This window comes from Leptinotarsa decemlineata, unplaced genomic scaffold (assembly GCF_025532065.1).
Source record: "Leptinotarsa decemlineata unplaced genomic scaffold, Ldec_3_MD MMD2_P_RNA_scaffold_6, whole genome shotgun sequence".
NCBI classification, from domain to species: Eukaryota; Metazoa; Arthropoda; class Insecta; order Coleoptera; family Chrysomelidae; genus Leptinotarsa; species Leptinotarsa decemlineata.
This window is the reverse complement of record NW_027412533.1, coordinates 6,947,344-6,971,079: the sequence shown is the minus strand read 5'-3', so window position 1 is coordinate 6,971,079 and position 23,736 is coordinate 6,947,344. Positions and strand designations below refer to the sequence as shown.

Genomic DNA, 23,736 nt, shown 5'->3' with positions numbered 1-23,736 from the left:
TTTTAATCCCCAACAAGCTCATCGGAGCAGAAAGCAAAATTGTCTGTCCTGACATTATTATATTCAGTTCGGAGACATTTATCTATTTGGAGAAAATGGATATCTGGGTTTTCGTGACATTGAATTGAACCTGGTTACTTCGACCCCAATTCGAAATCATCTCTAGATCCTCATTGAGGATGTGAAGATGTGCATCTGCAGCCGATGTCCCGAAGTCGACAGTAAAGCAATATATTGGATTCTTGTTCAAAATATATAACTACTGCATCAGCATAGTTTGAGGTATATTGATAAATAAATACTTGCTATTGCAAGTCTATTGAATAATTTGGTTAAACTGGCTCCTCTGATGTACGAGACTTGATGAAATTGGTTTCCGTGGCTCAGCGGTACTTTTCATTGAATCGTACTGATTGCAATGGGAACAGTTTTCCCAATGATTCGCAATTATAGACCTACTTCGAATATATTTGATCTAATCATTTCTTATGTAGCTCACTTGTGGTCAAAAATAGGATATAGTCTCCATTTCACAGTTGCCATACTACATCAATTGAAAAAATTCAACGTGGTTTCCTAAAGTTCATTAATATCAAATTCAATGATATCTGTCTATATAGGAATATCCATATGAAGTTTCAATAAAGAAAGTCTTGAGTGACGCAGAAAAGTGGCTGGAGTAATTTTTCTACATATATCACTGCACATCAATGTGGATGGTTTGGATGTCTCATATCTTAAAAACGTATGTGTGCCTCATTTCAGAACTGAAAGTACAAGAAATGGTCACTACTGACTGGTCACCAAGTCACCTATCTTCAGCATTTGAAATCATGTGAATTTCAATTCCATCAGTTTTGATTCCATAGAATATTGTTGAAACTGCATCTCAGAATTTTTAATTCTGTTATTATTTCAAATATGTGGGTATAAAATATATGTATATCTTTTTTCTTTCTCTACTCCTCTTCTTATTTTTTTTTCCTGTTCGTCATTTCCCAAATTATAACGTAAAAACCTGTATTATTTTTATAAAATACTCGTTCTTAGTTAATTATGTGAATTTTCAGTACTAAATGCTCTTATTATTATTGTGTCTGAGAATCAGAAAATAAGTAATGTTTGGTCACTTCTGAGTTTCAAAAAACTACCATTCCAACATGGACTGAATACGACTTGGGATATTACTTCTCTTGTTTCAAACTATCATCATTCATCTCAAAAAAATCCTTGAGAAAAATATACCTAGGGAATTCCGGCAAAATAATCTCCTTAGAACGACACAGTAAGGAGACCAAAAAAATACGCATGTTAGACCACATATTTGCTCTCATACCACCCTTCCCATAAATCTTATCCCACGTGTATATAAGATGGGAAAGTTAAGGACGACTTTCGGGAATTGTAGAATTTATAAATCATAAAAAATCCAAAGTTTTTGTGGAAATATTCGAGCTCGATGTTTGTGCTTCTCGAAATGGATGTAGTCGAATTAAATATGAAATTCAATTTCCTTTTTCGACAGTTTCTGGAGTTTTTCTAATGTATGAATTTTTTTTTATCTGGTACTCGGGAACTTTATTAAAACTTCTTATAGAGTTTCATGATACATGGTTCAATGTCGGATTGTAGAATTCATCCATATGAAACGTTTGGGGATAGTATGAAATGTCGTTTATACTGTCGAACTTATCAAAACTGTCAAATGATAAAAGAGTTTTGAAAAGACTTTTGAATTTAAAGTATGTTCTTCCGATATGGAAAGTGTATTTGATATTTTGTCTTTTCTTGGATATGAGAGATATCGTCAAATGTTTCCAGTGTGAATGTTTTAGAAAGTGTTGAAAAATCAGTTGAAAGTAGAAAAATTACCCGAATTTCAGGTACTGGAATAACTTTCCTGATATAGAACGTTGTGTTTGGGCTCTGTTTTTTGACTAGTTGCCTTGTTGTGGAAGCTGCAGTGAGAGACAGAGGACGATACTCGTATTCGATATTCAAGGATTGAGTTCTCTGCGATAGATGATGTCTTCGTAAGGGGAAATGATATCACCCTCCCTCACTTAGGCTTGCCCTCTAAGGACAGTTCAGTCGATCAATGCATTTGTGGTTCAGTCTAGTACCACTAACGAGACCTTTGTGAGGTGGAAATATCGCTGTCTGATGTTAGTTCACAAATGTGTTGTGTTTGGGCTCTCTGTTTCAACTGGTTGGAAGTTTGTGTAAAAAAACTAACAACAAACCATGTATGATTACAAATTCGAAAACTTCAATTGAAAAACTCATCAGAAATTGATAATTCATGGATGGATAAAGATGACAATGAGTTGAGTTTACAAAATACTCAGGTTTATTTTTCATTTCCTATAATGAATCCCAAACGAAACTTTGTATTTAGCAATATGTACCCTATTAACCAAGAATTAGGTGAATTGAATACAGTTTGTCAAGAACAGAAAAAAGTTTCAAAATCTTAATTCGAGACCGCTTTAGCTGTGCGCAGAAGACAGGAGTGGAAACGGCCACAGCCCATACAGTCGAATTTTTCTGTTGTGAAGTGAGCATCGCGGGTTAATCGAGTGTACAGTCCGAGCAGAAATAACGTGTGAATGGTACAATTTGTGTATTGTAATTTAACCATGATGGATTTTAGATCAAACCTAATTTGTAAAGTCAAACGGAAGAAGTTATTGCAAATGAAATTTTTTTATGCAACGAGAAGCGGCACAAAATAAACCTATGAAGGACTTTAAAAAAGTTCAAGAAAGAGCTATGGCAACTGGCGTAAGTTTGAGCAGTATACAAAAATTTTCAAAGGAAATGAAATCGATTGAGAATGGAGAAGCCGCTGCTTTTTTGACACCAAATATAAAAAGAAAGAAAGCCGCAGCTAAAACAATTTTAGATGGTTTTGATAAAGTATTGCTTCGAAGATTTATTATTAATTATATTACTGTCGATAAAAAGGTTTCAACTCTCCGGCGCATACATCATGAATTCAAATCCGGAAATAACTATGCTGGTTCCTACGAAAGCTTGAGAAAAGGTATGCATGACATTGGATTTCGTTGGAGTCCATCTTTATTCCTTCGAATGCTTTCTAGGTCTTCGTTACGCGCACACCGCAAAAATTTCACCCTTTTTCCTATTCTTGACAAAATAGTAATAAAAATCCTTATTAAAACTCATTATTACCGTTTATGGTATGATTTTCACTATAAAGGGTTTTACAAAAACCGCGACACGTGTTTCGATATACAATAGCTTTCTCAAGCGCTTGTATAACGAAACACATGTCGCAGTTTTTGTAAAACGGTATTAATGAGTCTCAAGAATTAAGTGAAATTAGTTCTTGTTCAAATTCATGAATAACAAAAACACACTTTTTTTATCAGTTAGTTTTAGTGTTGAAAACATTTCATGTGACAATCAAGTTGGTTATAAATAAGCAATTTATTGCTATAGTATGCAATAATAGATAAAAAAATATATTTGTTCCTGAAAATATGAAGTATTTTATATAAAAAATTATTAAAATTTCAATAAATGATTATTCGTTATAGATAAAGTAATTCAAGTGAAATGCATACCTACAATAGATAAGGAGATGAGAATTTGAAATCGTTCAGTGTATACGAAGGCAAACTTGTATTCAGACAGAAACGACACGAACTTTAACGTAAAGTAAATAATAAAATGTTTCATGACATTAGAACAGAACATTATATATTTTCCAACCAACAGCCTCCGGCATTACACAGTCGGTTTCCTGTTGATGCAGAAAACATAAAGATAACAAAGAATAAGTTATGTTTACAAACATTTCTCTAAAAATACAACAATACCGACAACGGAAGGAACTCATTTCTTGTTTACATATGAATACATATTTCATGAACTGTTTCCAACATACCTAATGACACGTCAGTCATAATAAAACAACCACTTTATGATGTTATTTATCAGGAGTTTGGTGTTTGTACAAAAAATTTTGAAATCTTGTTTTTCACTTTCATGTATAGTAGGTTTCACGGTAAATGGTATTGCCTAAACGATCATAGTAAAACCCAGTTATGAGATCTGAGATTGCCCATCCTAAATATAGGTATATGAAGCCCGATGAAGAATGAATTCAAAATACTGGAAATATAAGGAAATGACCGCATCACAATAATATGAAAGAAGGTAATATTTTTTCTCAGAGAGGGATCATAGAAGATTGCAACTGACACTCTCTTTTTTTTACTCTTTGTATTTCATTGGAAGTGTTCTCTTGTGTTACGGCGTGCAATAATTTTGAAATATTTATATATTATTACAAACATTTATAGCAAATTTTTTAAACCCCAACGTACGGAATAGGCAGTATGTGGCGCTCGTGGGTAAAAAGTAATAGTGCTTCTTCCAGTGATTCGTTAAAGAATAATCACTCATCTTGTGAGTAAAACTGATTGTAAAAAATGTATATAGTTCTTTACATCAGCAAGGATATAACGAGAGTGCTGCAGCAAGTGGAACCAGTAGTAATTTAACGAAGGTGCGTCTTACTTCAGTTAGTCGAATTTTCGAAAATCCCATTAAATCAGGAAAAAAGCGTGAATATTCCGATGTCACCAAAAGTCTAGGCGACTGGGTGAAAGATTTGATGAGGCGAAAAATCTACACTATGTACGATTAGCAGCATGTCCCTACAATGAAAAGTCCAAAACATGGGCTCATTAATGACGGAACTAAAATCAACTGTAGCCTCACTACTCTTTGACGGGGTCTGTCTGCAATGGGCTATAAATACGTATCGCAAAATTGACAAGAGACAAGTAATAATGGAATCCAATAAACTGGCGTTCTGAATATATAACGTCAATAAGGAAATATTGGTCTTTCTCGCCCAGTAATCTACCTCAACGTGATTTGACACTGATGACACCCCTTTCGAAGGATGGTTTGATTCCTCTGATAAGTGTGAAACAAAAGCACCATCAAAAAAAGGGAAGAAAATCACAATGTTACACGCAGGATCAAAACAACGCAAGTTATCATAGTCGACAATTGCAAAACAATCAGGCTCAAATAATATGAAATTGGAGATTCAAAACTTCATGGCTGCAAATGCTGCTGATATATAAAAATGAATGTTTGTTGGTTGGTTGGTTGGTTGGTTGGTAAGTGATAAACTTCTACATCGCTCAACCGATCGTGATGAAACTTGACATATATGAGTAATTTTTCATAGAGAAGGTTTTTAGGCTATCAGTTTTTATGTAACTCGCCACTAGATGGCGCTGTAGAACAATTTTTTTGAAAGCACTGTTCTATAACGCTGCGCACGCCCAAGTTCGTTGATTCTGATACAATTGCAGAAGAATTGGGACATGAAGTGTTACGACTGCCTCCCTACTACTGCGTGTTTGATCCCATAGAGCCTACGTGGCACCAACTTAATCGTCTTTCTGACGAACATCAGTCCAAAGGGTAAGGGAGCCAGGCTCCAACCTGTTCGAACAATATAATTTGAATAAATTACTTTCAAATCTCCTATATTATGAAAAATATAACTCAAATATCTTAAGTTCCATCCTGTAGCACATTTGCATCTTTTACTTGATGATTTTCTACACAATGGGATTAGGCCAGGTAGCTTATTGCAGTTGACAAGCCAATACCATTTAGAGTGAAACATACCATACCTATTTTAAAAATACTTCCTTCGAATTTATCATGACTTTTTTCAGATATCAAATTTTTATAGATATTATACTGTTATTCCCATCCGTCAATGATTTTGATGTGATTAAGTTTCTAAAAATATGTGATAACCTACCGCATATTTTAGACAATATATATGTTGAATATGTTCGTTTTATAGTATATTATATTATATTATACTATATTATATTATATTATATGTAGAGTAAAAATAGTGCGGATTCTTTATCACTATTAATCATAATATTGCGACAATACCGATCTTAATGATGATGGTTTTAATCAATTTTGTGACCTCTTTAAGTTGAAGGTCCATTATAACACTGCCTAATCCTGGAGCAAAACTAAAATCAAGAATGTAAAAGATAACAATGTTGTAACATTAAAGCGTTGGCTTGCATGTCGTAATTTAAAAGTAACTGGAAAAAAGTGAATTAATAGACAGGTTAGTATACAGACTCTAGTAAAAGAGTAGCGGTAGATTCAAACTGCAATAAGAGAAATTCAAAATAATTATGAATTTCAGATTTATTGCCGAGTGAATCTAATATAGATGGTAATGCAATAAATTTAATTAAATATAATAAATGAATATAATTCAATAAGCGATTGAGGTTATATCTTATTCTTATCAATGGTAATTAACTATGAAGAATTTACTATTCATTTCATGTTTAGAGCATACATATGAATATTCATTTATTATTTGCACTGTTGAATCCACTCTCCCCGAAGCATTTTTGATCTTGAACGGAGTTATAATTAATGAATAGTATTATTGAGTTTACGACTATAGTTCCTGGATAGAGTTTTGAGCCACAATTTTTTTTAATGAGCAAATATAAATAATAATACTTCTGATGCATTGAGGAACATGTGAATGAAGTTCAAGGAAAGTGAAGTGAAATGATTTTTGGCTTACTACTTTAGCGGTTTTCTCGATTACATACTCCGAATACTTTCTATATCTAGTATTAACGATCATGTTTTATAGAGAATAATTGACTTTCATGTTGCACACGAAGATAACTGCGTTCTCTGCTATGAATTATTTTGAGAAAATATTTCCGAATTACTTTCAGAGGTTCATTATGGCAGCTGTACACACCACATCAAGCCGATAAGCTATATTGGAAGCGGAATTCCACCAGGACGTAGTATAAACTCTCAAGTTTGACACTGAGGATATTTTTCAGATTTTTGAATGTAGAATTGACCTCAACTTTTTTACTACTTTATCAGTATCAACATTCCATCTTAAGTGTCCATCAATTTTTCTCAGGATAAGGTGTTCAATTTTGGTGATTAGGATATATCGCAGAATACAGTTGAAAACTCAGTTTTCTCCAGATTTAGTGTTAATTCCATTCCACTCAGCCAGTTTTTCAATTCGACTAGATTGTCTTCTGTTATATTCTTTACTACAACTCAAGTTTCCTAAATGATCAACAGATTTCATTTGGGTTAGGGTCCCAAACCAACTGCAATTGATCAGTCACAAAGTTAATGAAAGTTATTGAATCAAATTGGTGGGATAATTCAAAAGCATAGTTCTCAAATTTATTTCCAAATAATTTTCCAACGATTAGCTTTATTAGTAGTTATTTTGACATGAGCCGTTGGTGGTCAAATTGTTTTCGAAAAGTTGCTTTTACTCGTAATGTTTTCGTTTCTGAAATTTTATAAGACTGCGTTTCAACTTTTTATTATTACATGCAGATATATGAACTCTATTCGATCGATCGAATGAATGAGTATGCTCACAATTTTTCCAGATATAAACAGAACACACAAATATGTTCTTCACTTGCCAAAATCATTCAATGCATTAATTATGTGCAGGAGATGTATCTTACTGATCATTTTCCAAGCAAATTCAAACAAGTTGAGTGATTCATCGGTTTGGACATCTCATTCACAAATGAAATCAAGAGAAGAAAATGTACCTAAATGGACATACAGATTGATAAAACGAATGTATCTGAACAATTTCCATCAAACTCTCATTTAATCACCATTGTGACCAATAACATCGTCTATATACTCTTCTGTTTTCCCCTCTCAGTTGCAAAGCATCACATTTCGTGCGTTAAAATGTTTTTATCCTGACTTTGATGCCCTGGGGCATCTTTAAATGGCAATGGAGAAAATTCAGAATGGAGAAAATTGAACCGCAAATAAAATTGTCAGCTTTTACAGTGAATTCACCTTTTTTGTGAATTGGATATTTTGAATCAATATTTTAAAACGAAGAGAAACTACGGAAGCGCAGAGGGGCCCACATATTATTATTATTCGTTTCTTGGAAATTACGACTTTGAAACTCAATTTCGAATTTACGACATTAATGTTGATATAACGAGATTGAAGTCGTATTTTCAAGATCAAAGTCGATAATTCTAGTTCAAAATCGTAATTTCCAAATAAATAGTCATAATTCCAAGTTTGAAGTCGATATTTCTAGAGAAATACTTTCAAAATTATCAGATTGGAGTCGAAATTTGAGTCAAAATTACGACATTGAAGTCGTAATTCCGAAATTATGAGATTGAAGTCGAAATTAAGAGAAAAGTCGAAATTTCGAGTTTGAAGTCTCTTGTTTTCGAACTTATGAGATCACAGTCTAAATTTGAAGACTGAAGTCGTTATTTTGAAATTAGGAGATTGGAGTCATAATTACGAGAGAAGTCAAAATTTCAATTAAAGTATCTTAATTTCGAAATTACGAGATCAAAGTCGAAATTTTGAGTTTCAAAATCGTAATTTCCAAGATACAAGTAATATGAATATGTAGCCTTTCTGCGCTTCTGTTTAAATTAGTGTCTCTGCAGAGAATTTGTGGTTAGGGAAATCTGTGAAGGATTTTTTTGTTTTTTGTCAACTGAGAAACATGACCAAGATTTTTTTTTCTGAAAAATATCTTCATCACAGATTGATTTTCAAATATAGAGTATTGACCTTAGCGTATATTTATATCTTGGAAACAATTTTCCACCAAAGTATACAATTTAATAATGAAATGGTGAAAGAAAGCAACGAATTATTTACTACCTAGAGAAAATTCTTTTCACAATCATGGCTGAATATTCGATTGAAAATGGGCTTTTCTGTCAGTTCGTGAAATAGATAAATGAAAGAATTTAGAAATATACAGAAAAAGTCCATTCTCTGTAATGCTTCACCGTAATATGATATTTCCGAAAAACTATCACTTCAGGTTATATCGAAAAACATGACAAATTACTGATTTTGGGTATCTTCTTGATTCATTACATTTTGTACCCTGCGTGAAGTTCTACAGATTTTTTCAAAAGGCATGTTCTGTAGGACTTATAAATGAATACTATATGAAAACATTCCAAAAAAGTATCATGCCATGTCATTCATATGGTTTCAATCAACTTGAAAATATATGCAGAGTAAAAACAGCATTTATACTTCTAGAATAAAATTAATAGTTTCTGAAAAAAATTGAAGAGATATTCAAGAAGAATTTTATCGGAATAAAATTATCATGACCTTAAACTGACATATATTGATTCTGTTTTTATTCTTGTATAGGTAATTTACTCAGCAAACTTAGTGAAATACATTTGACCAATCGTGATGTGTCATCTACGTCATGTGACATAAAACTGATGTGAAGTAAACGACTACAATACCATGTTTCATTGGGAATGTGATATTTATATATAATTATTACATTTCATTCAGTGGGAATTGAGAAACATAGTGAATGATCGGCTGTTTTTGAGAATACTTGTTTTTGATCCATGATAGAAGATGCTTTCACTGGAGTGAATCAAAGTCAAGTCGTCAGCAAATATAACAAACATTATGACTTGGTTTCATATCGTTATGAAGATCACTGGTATAAATGACAAATAAAAGCAAAATAGCGGACCTAGAACAGAACCATGAGGAACCCTATGCTTTATTAAATTCAACTCCGAATGATAATTATTATAAACAGCTCTGTGAAAGCGTTTTTGTAATTCTGACTCAACTAATTTCAAGTCAACACCCATTACACCATATAAAGCCTTCGACAAGTCGAGCAATGAGACTCTCATGATTCTTCCTTGTTTTAGGCCTTCAACTATGAGTACCACCACACATAAAGCAGAATTTGATGTGGAGCAATATTCTCGAAAACAATATTGATATTCACAATAGAAAGTATTTTTTATTTCAAAATGATTTGAAAACAGTGTATTCATCATTTTTCAGAGAAAATTCACCAGGAGTTCTTATCGTATTTTTTCCAACAACAAAAAAAAGAACGAACTTTGAGAGACAGTTCACATTTCTTGACTATTTCAAAATCATTTTGGTTGAAAGAATAAATTATAAATTCCAATTAGGAATTCATAACTGAATCTGAAAATGAAAAAAGTTTCTTGAGGATCCTTTTGAAGTTTTAATTAATTAAATCAGGTCTTTGCTGTATTTCATCAACTCCAACTAATTGGATTAGGTTCATTGCAGGCGGTCCAATGAGATTTGAGACTTTTTGTGGCATTTTGTACAACGCGAAAATTGATTTTCGGGGGACTCAATACAAAATGGAAATTCAGTAAAATACGTTTGTTTTACTTTTTTTAAAAACTGACCAATAATTCGTCAATTTCGTGATGCATCTAAACAATTTCTGAAAATGGTAATGGGGAAAATCTGATATATGTCTTTTTCAAGTTAATTTGAAATGCATTACATTTTTTACTCCTTCGTATTGATAGATATCTAGATTGAAAATTTAATTATGTAACTTTCATTTAGAAATCACTGTAACTCTTCAGTGTGAACTTATGAGAAACTATAAGCGTTATCACGAACTGGTTGAAAGTAGATTTAGATCATTTGGTAGTGTAATATTTCTCTGCTGGCATGAAGCTCTCAAACTTTATTGAAAATCCCAAAAATTTCAAAAGTGCTCAGAATGTGTATTATTTTGAAAGCAAAAATGATACAATATCAATACATACTATGATTCAAAGTCCACCGCGACTTATCTGAATGCGGTAAACTCAAAAATTTGATTATTCCCAAGTGATTTTTTGATGTCCCCGAACTTTACAGATTAGAACAGAATATTTTATCAGATTCCAGAATATCCATTGAAAAATATTGTGGAATGAACTCGAACATTCTCGAATATCCTGAAATATCCTAGAAGTTCATTGAGTGAGAAACTTCCAGTCGTTATATCTTCAAAAGCTACCCTTCAATTGAAAATGGGATCATTTTTCACAGATTGGAAATAGTTCAAAAATTGCTACCAAAGTGACATTGTCACCGTCCAAAAACATTCAAAAAGTAAAATTTTTTCAAAGATTTTCTGACAAGTAATTGAAAACCAAGGTGTTCAATTATTTCCAATATGTTAAATGTGAATCGGATACGTTATCAAATGTAAAATATCTCGCTACAGGTAACATTTAGTGAATTAAACTTTTTCAACACAAATTCTTATTTTGAATTAGGTATTTCAATAAGAGACCATTGAAAGAGTGGTGGAAGAAGGAGAGCAATTAATTTCTGCAAATAAAGAAGAAGTAAAATTTCCCACACCAAGAAAGAAGAGCACCAGTAACTGATATTCCCAAGTATGAGTATTCCAGTATCTAACGGATTATTTACGACTTTCATAAGATGGAAGGGTGTCGTACTACGGTTGGAAGTTCCAACACAAAATCAATGATGTTTTGGAAATTGTGGCTTCCGAAACATCTCTTCATAGAATCATAAAGAAAATAGATTTCAAATGGAGGACTAATAATAATGGAGAAATTTTAATAGAGTAAATGGCCATTAATGCATTGAGGATCAAGTATTTACAAAAAAATCAATTATTTTCGTAGCCAACAGCAACCAATTGTGTTCCTTGATGAAACATCCACCATAGTGGATAAACATCTTCCAAGAACTGGACGGATGAATCAACAAAAAGTTATTTGAAAATATTGTGAAGGAACCGAGACTCATTATTGTCCATGCAGGTCAATAATGAGTCTTTATATCTAATTGTCGGCTTATATTTAAATCAGGCACAACATCAGAGGATTATCATTCAGAAATGAATTCTGAAAATTATGGTAAATGGTTACAAGAGAAGTCAATCCAAATTCACTTGTGAATTCGGTGATTGTGATTGATAATGCTCCATACCATAATAATCAAATTAATCCCAGCCCCCAGCAACAAATTCTAGGAAGGCTGACATGGTGGAGTGGCTGCACGGAAAAAGCATTATGTTCACCCCTATTATGCTCAAACCCGAATCAAACGACTTGATCAAGGTAAATGGAAAGCATCATATCAGATACAAATTTGATCTGGTTCTGCTTGCACATGTACATAATGTTTAGCGATTTCCACCCTACCATCCAGATTTGAATCCCATTGAACTCATTTGGGCTACTGTCAGAATGAGCGTGTCTCAAAAGAATGTAACTTTCTAGTTGAAAGATGTGAGGAAACTGGCGGAGCACGAGTTTGATCAAATCACTTTCGAGAAATGGCAAAAGCGTTGCCGACATGTAATAGATATAGAGGGGAAATATTGCGAGAATGGAACATTCACTGACGTCAAAATAGGGGTAAATCCAGTGACTGTAAATTTAAAAGACAATGGCAGCACAAACACAAGCAGCAATGAAGATGAAGAAAATTTTTATTCAGATAGTGACTGATTATAAATTATTTTTGTATGAGTATAACATTATAAAACATTATAATGAACTATACTATTTATAATACTGAATAAAATATGAAAATAAATTACAGATAAATCATATTCCAGTTGCTACCCTAATAAAAACTAATTATAGGTACGACACTGGCCGGCAAGGGGCTTATCCTAATCCGATAGTAATTCAGTATATACCTGCGCAATCGCTCGCCACTAGCCGTGGCGTGTATTGTACTGATCTTGGCAAAATCAGTAGTAGTAAACTTGACAGATTTCAAAAATAATTTGTGTCCGAGGCCCTTTCCAACGTACATAAACTCAATCGCTAATAATGAGCTACTGAACAATAAAAACTGTTGCAGCTAATCGAGATTATCCTCACAAACACCCTATATATAATCCTGGAGTTCCGGTTAAGGTAATCGTTCACGTCGGAAAAGTTGATTTTCTGAAAAATATTTGTTATCATTATTTCTAACGAAAATCATGGAACTGCATCGGGCTTCATTTCAATTTTTGAATTTAAACAATTTACCCTAAATCAGTCACTGATATTCATTTGATTCATCTGGATAGATGAGGTTTCATCTGCATATATAGTGAGAGAAGACTAAGCTAGAAGTTTATTCAAAGCATTCGAGTATAATTTGAAGAGAATAGGGCCCAAAATTGAACTCAGAGGTACACCAATAGTGATTTTTTGTTTGGAAGAGGTAACGTACTCAACCGCTATAAACTGATTTCATGAATAATTGAATGAACTATAGAGCCAGTGACGAAGAATGCCTCGTATTCCAAATCTCTCTAACCTATTCGTATATTTATTAATATTCTCTATGTTGGGTGATCTATCAATATATCAATGATTTTTAGTTTTGCTGTAATTGATGGAGTTTTAACATAATTAAGGCACCATAAAAGTTTACCATACAGGTGTATTGGTTTGAGGAAATGAAAATGATGATGGTGATGATGATAATATTTATTCATTGAAAAAACAAACTAAACTTCGGTTCGTTTTCGACTAATTTGATCTTTTTTTATCATAGTTAGGATGATAATGACGCCTGCTGCTGGTAAGGTTGCAACTGGCTGAATTATTCACTGTTCGACGAAAACAACTCCTGAGTATTTAACAAAATCTATTTCCTTCGAATTTTCCAATACTGTCAAATGTGGGATAGAATAATATATTTTAATTGAATAGAACGCACTGATACTTGATAAAAATCGATATTGAAACTCATTTATACCGTTTATTGTATGATTTTCACTATAAAGGTTCACTTATTATTACGCTCATTTTACTCTTGAGAAAGCTGTTGTATAGCGAAACACGTGTCGCGGTTTTTGTAAAACCTTCTATAGTGAAAAATATACTTACAATAAACTGCATTAATGAGTAATGATACATCATTCTCAATTTCAACTATTTCTCCCAAACACACGTTTCTACAAAAAAACAATAATGATGAAGCCAAAAGGTTGTATGTCTTTCAAGTAAAACTTCATTGTGAGATTTTCACTGGACAGTTTACAAAACTGTAACAGCATCCTTGATATGGAGTTCAATCAATATATAATACGTCATTTTATTTTGTTAGTTGATATTTCGTTTTTCATATTACTTGAATACGATATTTCGTTTGTTGTTCCACTCTAACTTTCCATACATTTGGAGAGAGATAAATATATCTGAAAATTGCGGAAAACTCGACAAAACAACTTTCTTTACCGTAGTTATTCCCTAAAAAAGAGTATCCACAGATGTTCCACATTTTCCAAAACTTTAGCTTTCTCAAGCGCATTCTGTCTGCTTACACCAAATTTTCAAATTACATTTTTCTGGTCAGTTTTTTTTAAATTTGAAATGAACTACGTCCCTGAGTGAGTGAAATAGGAATTATAGTTCACTCAATACTATAAAAATGATGCCAGTGCATTGAATTTTTATACTTACTCAATTTGGTATTTTGTTTTATTGTTTTGACATACTAAAGTCTAACAGGGTTTCTTATGTCAAGGTCAAAATGAATAGCAAGAAACTCGAAATGAAGTCACACTTATTTCAAGTATTCAATCCAGTATTCAGCTTTGCTTGAAAAGCCTCTTGAATAATGTAGTAACACATCACATCAGTTCCATATCCACAAGGTATTTCTTTTCAGAAAATCGTTTCAACTCCATTCACATACTGAAAGCCACCATTATGGAAATGCTTAATGCGTCAGATTTCGTTATTTCATAAATCCGAAAGAAAAACTCCATCCTCGAATTCCAATGAGCGTTCTAGAATTTAATTTTCCCGTAAAATATTTTCCATCAGAGATTTACATGCATTTCTAGAATGATGAATAAACCTATTCTTCTGCATGGCTCGCATTGGGAGCATATTTTATTAGACGATATATTCCAAGTAGCTGGAAATCTCCTTTGCTAGCTATTCGTGGATGAGAAACTTGAAACGATATGAGAAATATACACATAAAACTAGAATATAATCGATTTGAAGTGGATTTACGGAAATTGATAGTGTAACGAGGTTAGCAGGGAAATGAAGCATGCGGATGATTCACAGAAAAAACATTATCGTGTGATCCCCATTGATTCGAAAGTAAACTGTATTTCGCATAAAAAGTGTATGTACCAACTTTAGGCAATCACAACCTTACTTTCCGTAATCGAGTGAATTCTATTGTCGAAGAGAATGTAAAAACTCAATATATTTCAACAGGTTACGGAAACGCTTCCCATTCTTAGTGGAATTGATTTCAACGCATGCTTGGTTTCAAAGAGACAGTCCAATTAGTCAAAGCAAATATTGAATATTTTCAATTTTTTCTCTGAACGTTTTGTGAAAATATCAGATATTGAAAGAAAGGTCTTGTATATTGCTGAATGGTGAATGCTCTATTGGCTATTTTCACCTTCCGTAATGTAAAAAACAATTGAAAACTTCATACTGTTGTAGGAAGCGGAAACTTCTAGTTTACTCAGATGAATTACTGCTCATTTTTCTGAAAATAAAATGTTCTGTTCATCAGTAAACTACATCAGTAACCTATATCAGTAGCTTATGGAAAAGAGCTGAAAATGTTATTGATATTTATCTGCAAAAAATCTTATTCCAATTTAGATTGAAAAAAACGGGACATTACTCAGTTTTCTCTCGCTGAATAGATCTCTTCTCAAGTCTTCTAGACAAATGTCAATGGATATTTCAAATGTTAAATATGTTCTTAATAGAATTGTTTCAAAATCATTATTTGGGTGAATTGTCCTACGTAGGAAAATATGAATAATGCTTTATGGCCTCTTCCGTGCTAACAATTGCACGTTAAAAGGTGAGACCTCGTTTATCCTCAGCTCGCACAAATTTTGAGAGGTGTCGTTCGTAGGGAAGCGACGGCTGGTTAACGAAATAAAAGACATATTTTAATAGAAATATCAATGCCAAAGTTGTCTTCTTCGGTGAAGAAATTCGAGTATCCAGTAGTGACTAATTTCACACGGTGTTCTCGAACTGAAATCAATTAACTCGTCGAGATCTTCAGAAAAAGTGATATTGAAATTATTTTAATCTTTATCGTTTCAACTAATGACAATTTGATGATGCATGTACTCTCTCTCTCTCTCTCTAATATGGAGAACTGTAGTATATTTTTGTTTCATAAGATTATTACCCACCAAAAATTAATGGAATCATTTAGCGTCCTGATATTCATAATTTAAACACAATACATAGAATAAGACTTCATTCACTATCTCATAGAAAATGTTCATCAAAAAATGTTTCACGCATCTAATGACCGAACACAACAACTGTTTACCAGATTCGACAAAAGCATTTTCTTCGGGATCAGATTAATATTGTTATTTTCCTCTAAATCATTCCTGTGTTAAATCTCTGTTTATGATTGTTTTGTATACTTACAAATATATTTTCAAAAGTATTCCGGTATTACCATTCTTAGGGTATGATAGAATCACTGTCCATCATTTTTTTTGACTTCAATTCAATTATTTTGAATGCAATCAGGCTGATTTCAACTATGCAGTTGTTATGAGCAAAAATAAATTGATTCAGAGAAAGAGCTGATCCTTCAAGGATGGGTTAAAAACAAGTAGAATTATATGCATTTCTATGCATAACTCCCAGCAGACGCCTCACCTTTTTCTTATCTACATGTCATTTTTTTGGGTTTTTTCTTTTTATTGAAAATGAGTATTTGAAAATATAAACCTACTATTGTTATCATTAAAATACCCACATATTGGTTCAGTTTATTTTCCAGGAAAATAAAAAAATTTACTCCAGAGACACTTGGCCCATATGAGTCACGATATCGGTAATCTGACATCAGACTTGTATTTAGTTACCTCAGAAATCACGATGAACTTTTAATAGTAAATATTTATAGTTCAATGCATGGAAGTTTTAACTTTGTGCTGCTGTAGCTCAAAACCGATTTATTTTTGATCTTGGCACTGTTACTTTTTGATATACATATCAAACCTTTCCACTAGTTTCAAAAAATCTGTCAAGCATCGAGAAACTTATATTTGTTTACTAGCCAACAATTAGGGAATCCACATAATTTAATTTGTGCCAGTTTCTCATCATTACACAGTTCGTTCCATTTTTGTATATAATGCAAAAATTTTTGCTTTTAACATTTTCAATTGAAAGGCTTCAGAATCTACCTATAACCTAAATCCAGGCACCTGAACATGTAATTACTGTCAGGCACCCCTGTACAGGTAGTTTTACTACCTACTTTCAGGCTCCTGTGCAGGTAGTTGTTCATAAATAGCATGTCCCTTTGGCAATTTTCTTCAGATTCATTCTAGTGATACAGTGTACCTATCATTCGAGAAGTAGTGTTGCTATCATTCATTATATGAACAACGAGTTGTGTGATAAAACTATTGTTTGTACACGAGATATTCGGTTCATTGTGAAGAGAAGATTCTCATTCAATAGAACACCGTACGTACGCAGTAAATCTCGAAATGAAGTGCGTATTGAAATACTTTCGTTCAATTTGGAGAAAGAACAGTGCAGTTGAATCGACTAAGACTGACCCGGCGTCTACAAGTGACAACTCGATGCCGAGGAAGGATGCAACAATTGGTAAATACAAATTATTGGAGACACTTGGCACGGGAAATTTTGCAAAAGTCAAACTGGCCATGCACGAACCAACCGGTAAGAAGGTTGCTATCAAAATAATAGACAAGAATAATCTAACGCCTCTTTTGCTATATAAATTATATAGGGAGGCAAGAATACTGAAAATGTTAGACCATCCAAACATAGTGAAATTATTTCAAGTTATCGATACGAAACAAACGTTTTACATGGTTATGGAATACGCCTCCGGTGGCGAAGTGCTTGAATGTATTGCTCGCCACGGTAGGATGAAAGAAAAGGACGCGAGGGCGAAGTTCAGGCAAATTGTCTCTGCGGTAGAGTACTGCCACCAAAAGAAGATAATTCACAGAGATTTAAAAGTTGAAAACATATTATTGGATAGCGAAATGAACATAAAAATTGCGGATTTCGGATTCTCAAGAGAATTCACTCCGGGGAACAAATTGGATACATTTCATGGTAGTCCATATTTTGCAGCACCTGAGTTATATCTGGGAATAAAATATGATGGACCCGAAGTAGATATTTGGTCATTGGGCATCATATTATACATGCTCGTGTCGGGATCTTTGCCCTTTGAAGGTTCCTCATTACCGGAGTTGAGGAAGCGAGTACTTTGTGGCAAGTATCGGATACCTGTTTATGTGAGCACTGACTGTGTGAATCTTCTGAAGATGCTTCTGGTTCGGAATCCTGCCAACAGGGCTAACTTAGAAACTATCAGAAGAGATATGTGGGTAAATCAGGGATATGACATGGATGAAATTAAACCCTATGTAGAGGTCAAGCAGAGCATGAGTGATACAGAGAAGATAGAAGCTTTGGTATGTTTAGGTTTTGAAAGATGCGACGTTAAAAGCTCCCTGGATTCTCAGAAATACGACGATGCGTTCGCTACGTATTTGCTAATGGAAACGGAGGGTAGAGTTCCGAAAAATTGTTTAGCTCTGGGAAATATGTCAGGGCAATATCCTATTGCACATGATGCAGTAGCTTCGTCACATGGGGAGAATCAGGTAGGGAAGTTACCATAGTAGAAACTTTCGAGATGGATCCCTAGTCTCGAGTCACGGTGCAATTTTTAGTTGATGTTATTTATAGTTATATTTTGAACCATTCATCATTCATTATATCGTTACAAAAATTTTCTTGCTTTCACTGTTTTCAAAGCTTTGTAATTAGAAGCATGTTTCACTGTTTCATTCAATGAATGCATTACCACAATCACTGATATGCAAAAACTCGCGAGTTACAGTAAAGACTATACGTTTCAAAAACAAAAAATGTTTCAGCACTCGGTCCATCCAAGCAGAACTAAAAATCCTGGGAACATCTATTGATGTTTCGTTCGACAGCGGCTTGGATGACAGAGAACGTAATATAAAAAATCTGTTTCACTACAGAGAGCGCTGGCTCACTGGATGACAATATAGCTAATATACCAGTAACATTGAATTTCTTATTTTTGGTGGGTGGCACGAATGCATAAATGATTTATTTTATTAGGGTTCATGAGCATTCGAAAATCATTTGAAAAAACAGCTCGGTAAATTCTATTTAGAATCATATTTAGATATAACTTGTACTATAGCAGTTATCAAGGCAAATACTATTGTCCATTTTTATGCCTTATTCGTGGATTTGAGCAATTTCATTTTTGTATATTTATTTGATTGCTGACTTTATTCTCAAAAAAAAATACATAATACATAAATTGCATAACTACAAAAAATTTCAATTTATCGTTCATTTTCTCAGGAAAATGGATTACCTATATCACAATTTATTGGTTTATTCGGCATTGGAGATGTATGTCATATTATATACATTCTGCTTCTTGTTTTTGCAACATTGAGTTTCAACTTTTTCTTAGCTGACAGCTCGCGTAGGAACAATTCGTTTTTTCATCGAATTTAGTTTGTGTGTATTTTAAAACTGTTTTAGAGATATATTTAAATATTTTTAATATAGTGCATTCTTTTGTTGGTTTTGATTATGCGGAAAGGCATCAAGGAATCAGAAAGCGCATTGGTTTATATGTGAGTTATTTCATATAATGAGTTTAGGTTCCCAAATAATAAAATAATGAGAAGAAAATGGGTGAAAGTATTGACAAGAAATAACTATAATCCATCCAGTCTCCCAAGACTTTATAGAAATCAATTAAAAAGTGACTATAAATGACAGGGGAACGAAAATATGGAATTTGATGACACAGTTTTTTATTTCAACTTCAAATATTCTCCACAGAAAGTATTATCTGGAGTCAATACTGTTGCTGAAAGTATGAAAAAAAAGATTGATATTTTTGCAAAAAAATCAAATGCTTTTCATTTTACTTTATTAAATTTTATCATATGATTAATGGTATTACCTCAGAAGCTTTTGTTGGTTCAGTTCGAATTCTGTCTATACTTGACCTCATTCAATCTTTCTCTCAAGTTTTGGAAGATTCAACAGATTACCCAAGCGAGTTTATAACGCTTGATCTTAGTAGCAATATTGAAAAGAGGTATGTATGTAGGAATCATTTTTTTTTCATAATAAATTGCAGTTGTCCAGGTTGAGAATTGTAGAATGAATTGAATATTTGAAATGATTCTTTAATCCATTTTGCTATATTTTTTTTTCATAACTGTATATTATTGAATAATGCATAAAATCATAGTTTAGGTGAATATTTTGTGATCTTTCAAATTTGTGTACTGATTTTAGATATAGAACATAGTTCAAAACATGTTTTTTCGTATACATTTTATTTCATATGAAGAATTTCTCATTAATTGAAACGTTAACGGGTTCATATACACTTCCATAAATAAATTGATTATAGGCTCCGTAAATTTTACGAGTTGGCAATGTTGATTATTTCTATTATTCCTATTGGTCAATCGAAGAAGAAGCGGAAATAGGGTCGTGACGTCACCACCCTACCAAATTCGATTTTTAATAATTAATTACAGGAAACCTACGGTACTTAGAGAGATGAAAAAAAGAGCACTGTTTTTCAATTTAAATTTCTATCAAGTGAACTATAAACCATAAATCATGTAACAAGCCCATTGACCAAGAAAAACAACAAACTAATGATTCTGAGCAGTGTTTGAAGCTATTCCACCATAAACAACCCAAATTTATGTTTCGGTATGTGACAATGGAAGAAACATGGCTTCATCTATTCATATAGGTTATGCAAAGGTAGTACTGCCATGCTATAGTACAGCCACTATGAATTCATATCTGCGCATACCTATTTCATAACAAAATAAGTCTTGAATCGAATTAAAAGCAGGAATACGCTTCTTTAGCAAATTCTTTGGTTCAAGTTTATGCTGAATAGGATTCATTTCCGTGAACAATTTCTTTCTCTCACACATTAAAAACCTACGAAAATTATTTCTGTAGTTGTTCCAATCCTCTTTTGGTTGCAAAAAAGAAAAATTGAAAGAAGAGGACCATTTATGTCCGAATTGTGTATTTTATGTACGAGTATACAATATTGAAGACCTTCATGTACTCTTCATTAAGCATAGAAAAAAAATCAATGAGTATCATTGCTGATATGATCACCCATCAAATATATGATTGATTTGAATACATGAACTTTCAATTCGATTATTTATGTTCATTGTTTTATTAAGAAAATGATGATCTTCCACTGAATGATTTTGTGTAACATAAATTATAGTGATTAGAGTATATGATGGAATCGGCCGACGAAAATCCATATCGTATTCAAAAAACACGTTGCTGTTAGATTTTCACTAAACTGTTTCACAAAAACGCAAAACGTGTTTCGCTATACAGTAACTTAGTATAGTTTATATCAAGTTAGTAAAGACACGCCTTAAGAAGGTATTGTATAGCGAAACACGTGTTTGTCGAATAGTGATGTAATTATAATTGAAAATGAAAAAAATAGTCCCACTTACTTTCGATCAGGGCAAGATACCAGAGTCGGACAAAATTTTTGAAGAGGAATCAGTCGAATGCCTACTTTTTAATAAAAAAATCAATGGTGTACCATCACTTGCCGCCGTAATATTATTCAAATTTTTCTTCCATACGCTATTCTGTTTTAACGAAATAATGTATTTTTTTTTTCGAAACAAATGAATTTTAATTATATCATTAACAAATGAAATACATATAACATATAACTTAAATTTCGATATTTTTATTCCATGTATAGTACCTACACACTCTTTGATCTACAAACACCTTTGGAAATAAAACTAACAGAAAGATTTATAATAGAGGGATATTTTCTTCTGAAAACGTTGTCGAAGGACTAACAGCTAGCGCTTATCTAAATTCAGACCAGATTTCAAGTGTGAACTGAAAAAATGTCAGTTGCTAGTCGATTAATTCGCACTCGCACTCAGAGATTCAAAAAATTTGAGGGGTATCCAGAAACTCGTGTATGTGTATGAAAAAAAAACAAATTAATGCTTCGATATGTGACAATGGAAGAAACGTGGTTCCATCTATTTGAGTATAATTGTAGAAGTGGTACTGCTATACTAAGAGTGAAGTACAGTCACTGTTCATCAAGTTAGCGAGTCAGTAACTCAGAAATTCATAATATTTGTCTTCATTGGAAACATTATTGGAGCATTCGAAAAAAAGTGATTTTCTATCAAGACAATGTACCGTGTCACACATCAATGATAAGGACTGCAAAATTGCATGATGGGGCTTTGAATTGCTTTCGCATTCACCGTATTCTCCAGGTATGCCCCCAGCGAATTTTTTCTGTTCTGAAACTTCGAAAATATGTTCGCTGAAATAAAATTCAGCACCAATGAAGAGGTAATCGTCAAAACTCAGGCCTACTTTGAGGCTAAAGACAAATCGTACTATAAAACAGATTAGCTAACAGTTAGGGGATTCACATATTTCAATTTGAGCCAGTTACCAATCATAAGACAGTTTATCTCATTCCTGTATTTATGCAAAAATTTTATCATGAAAATGTATCATTTTCAATGAGTACACGAATGCATGCTAGATTGTCTTGGTGGGTATTATTTATTCAAAGTTATGATTTGAAAATAAAACATTGTCCAGGTGAAGAAAATATCGTGTCTGACATATTATCACGTAATCCAGTTGCTTCCAATGGGGAAAATAGTCCAGATGTAATATGTTGTGTCGAGGTTGAAGTTGTCAAATACATTCAAACTGGTCGGGTAAAATTTTGAAATTACATCAGAATACCAGTTATTGGATGGAAAGCCTGCTAGTAGGGTCGCTTCAATTCAGAATAGAATTGATAATTTGGTAGTGAAAATAAATCATGTTTCAAAGTGGTATGTTTACCATAACGGGGTTGTATTTCAAGGCGGTAATTCATCTAATCCGGGATATGAGTTGTGTTCCAACTTCATGAGTCAAATATTTAGGAATGCAGTAACATGGAGACATCGATCGTTTAAACATCAATGAAACCTATCAGTTGATAAGACAAACATTTTACTGGCCGAATATAAAACAATTGAATAGAACTAGACGATACTTGATGAAAATCCATATTGAAACTCCTCAATACAGTTTATTGTATGATTTCCGCTATAAAGGGTTTTACAAAAACCGTTTTCTCAAGCGTTAATAATTATTAACGCTCAAGCGTTACACACTGTCTTCCGACAGTCCGATTATGATGCTTCAAATGACAGTGACCTATAAGAAGGCCTGTTAGACATCATAGTTCATAGTCTAACAAATGTTTGCTTCGAAGGGTGGATGAACGCCTTGGAGTGAGCCTATCCTAGAATATTCTGCCAAAAGTCCATGAATATTTTTGCCATCCAGGTGTTCAATGATTGTTTGACAAAACCTAAAGCGATGCCAATGACAGGTTCTGGCCCGATCAAGCTGCTGGCAGCACCCTCCTTTGCAAAGGAGTCAGCAGCCATGAATCTAGACCAGAGAGTCATTTTTGGCAATTTGTTACCAATTTAGACGTTGCTCGGTAGGAGCTTTTAACGCCACTTGACTGTCCGAAAATATTTTTATTGACTTGAGTAATAGGTTGGATTCTTCCAACCTCTCCGCACACAATTCAATACCGTAAATTTCCGCTTGAAATACAATCGCATAGGTTCCTAGGCAGGTTGATATCCTGCACCAGAACTGAAAGGTGTTTTTGATCCATCTCTCAACCAACAACTATCTGCTCTTG

The 23,736-nt window shown here is 33.1% G+C and overlaps 1 protein-coding gene and 1 pseudogene across 7 annotated transcripts in view; one reads left to right on the top strand and one right to left on the bottom strand.

Annotated features, from left to right (window-relative positions):
• The window catches only part of LOC111505964 (uncharacterized), a 405,865-nt gene that overhangs the window by 41,285 nt on the left and 340,844 nt on the right, over positions 1-23,736 (bottom strand). The window lies entirely within an intron of this gene.
• On the top strand, positions 17,411-18,586 carry LOC111505960 (serine/threonine-protein kinase MARK1 pseudogene; annotated as a pseudogene).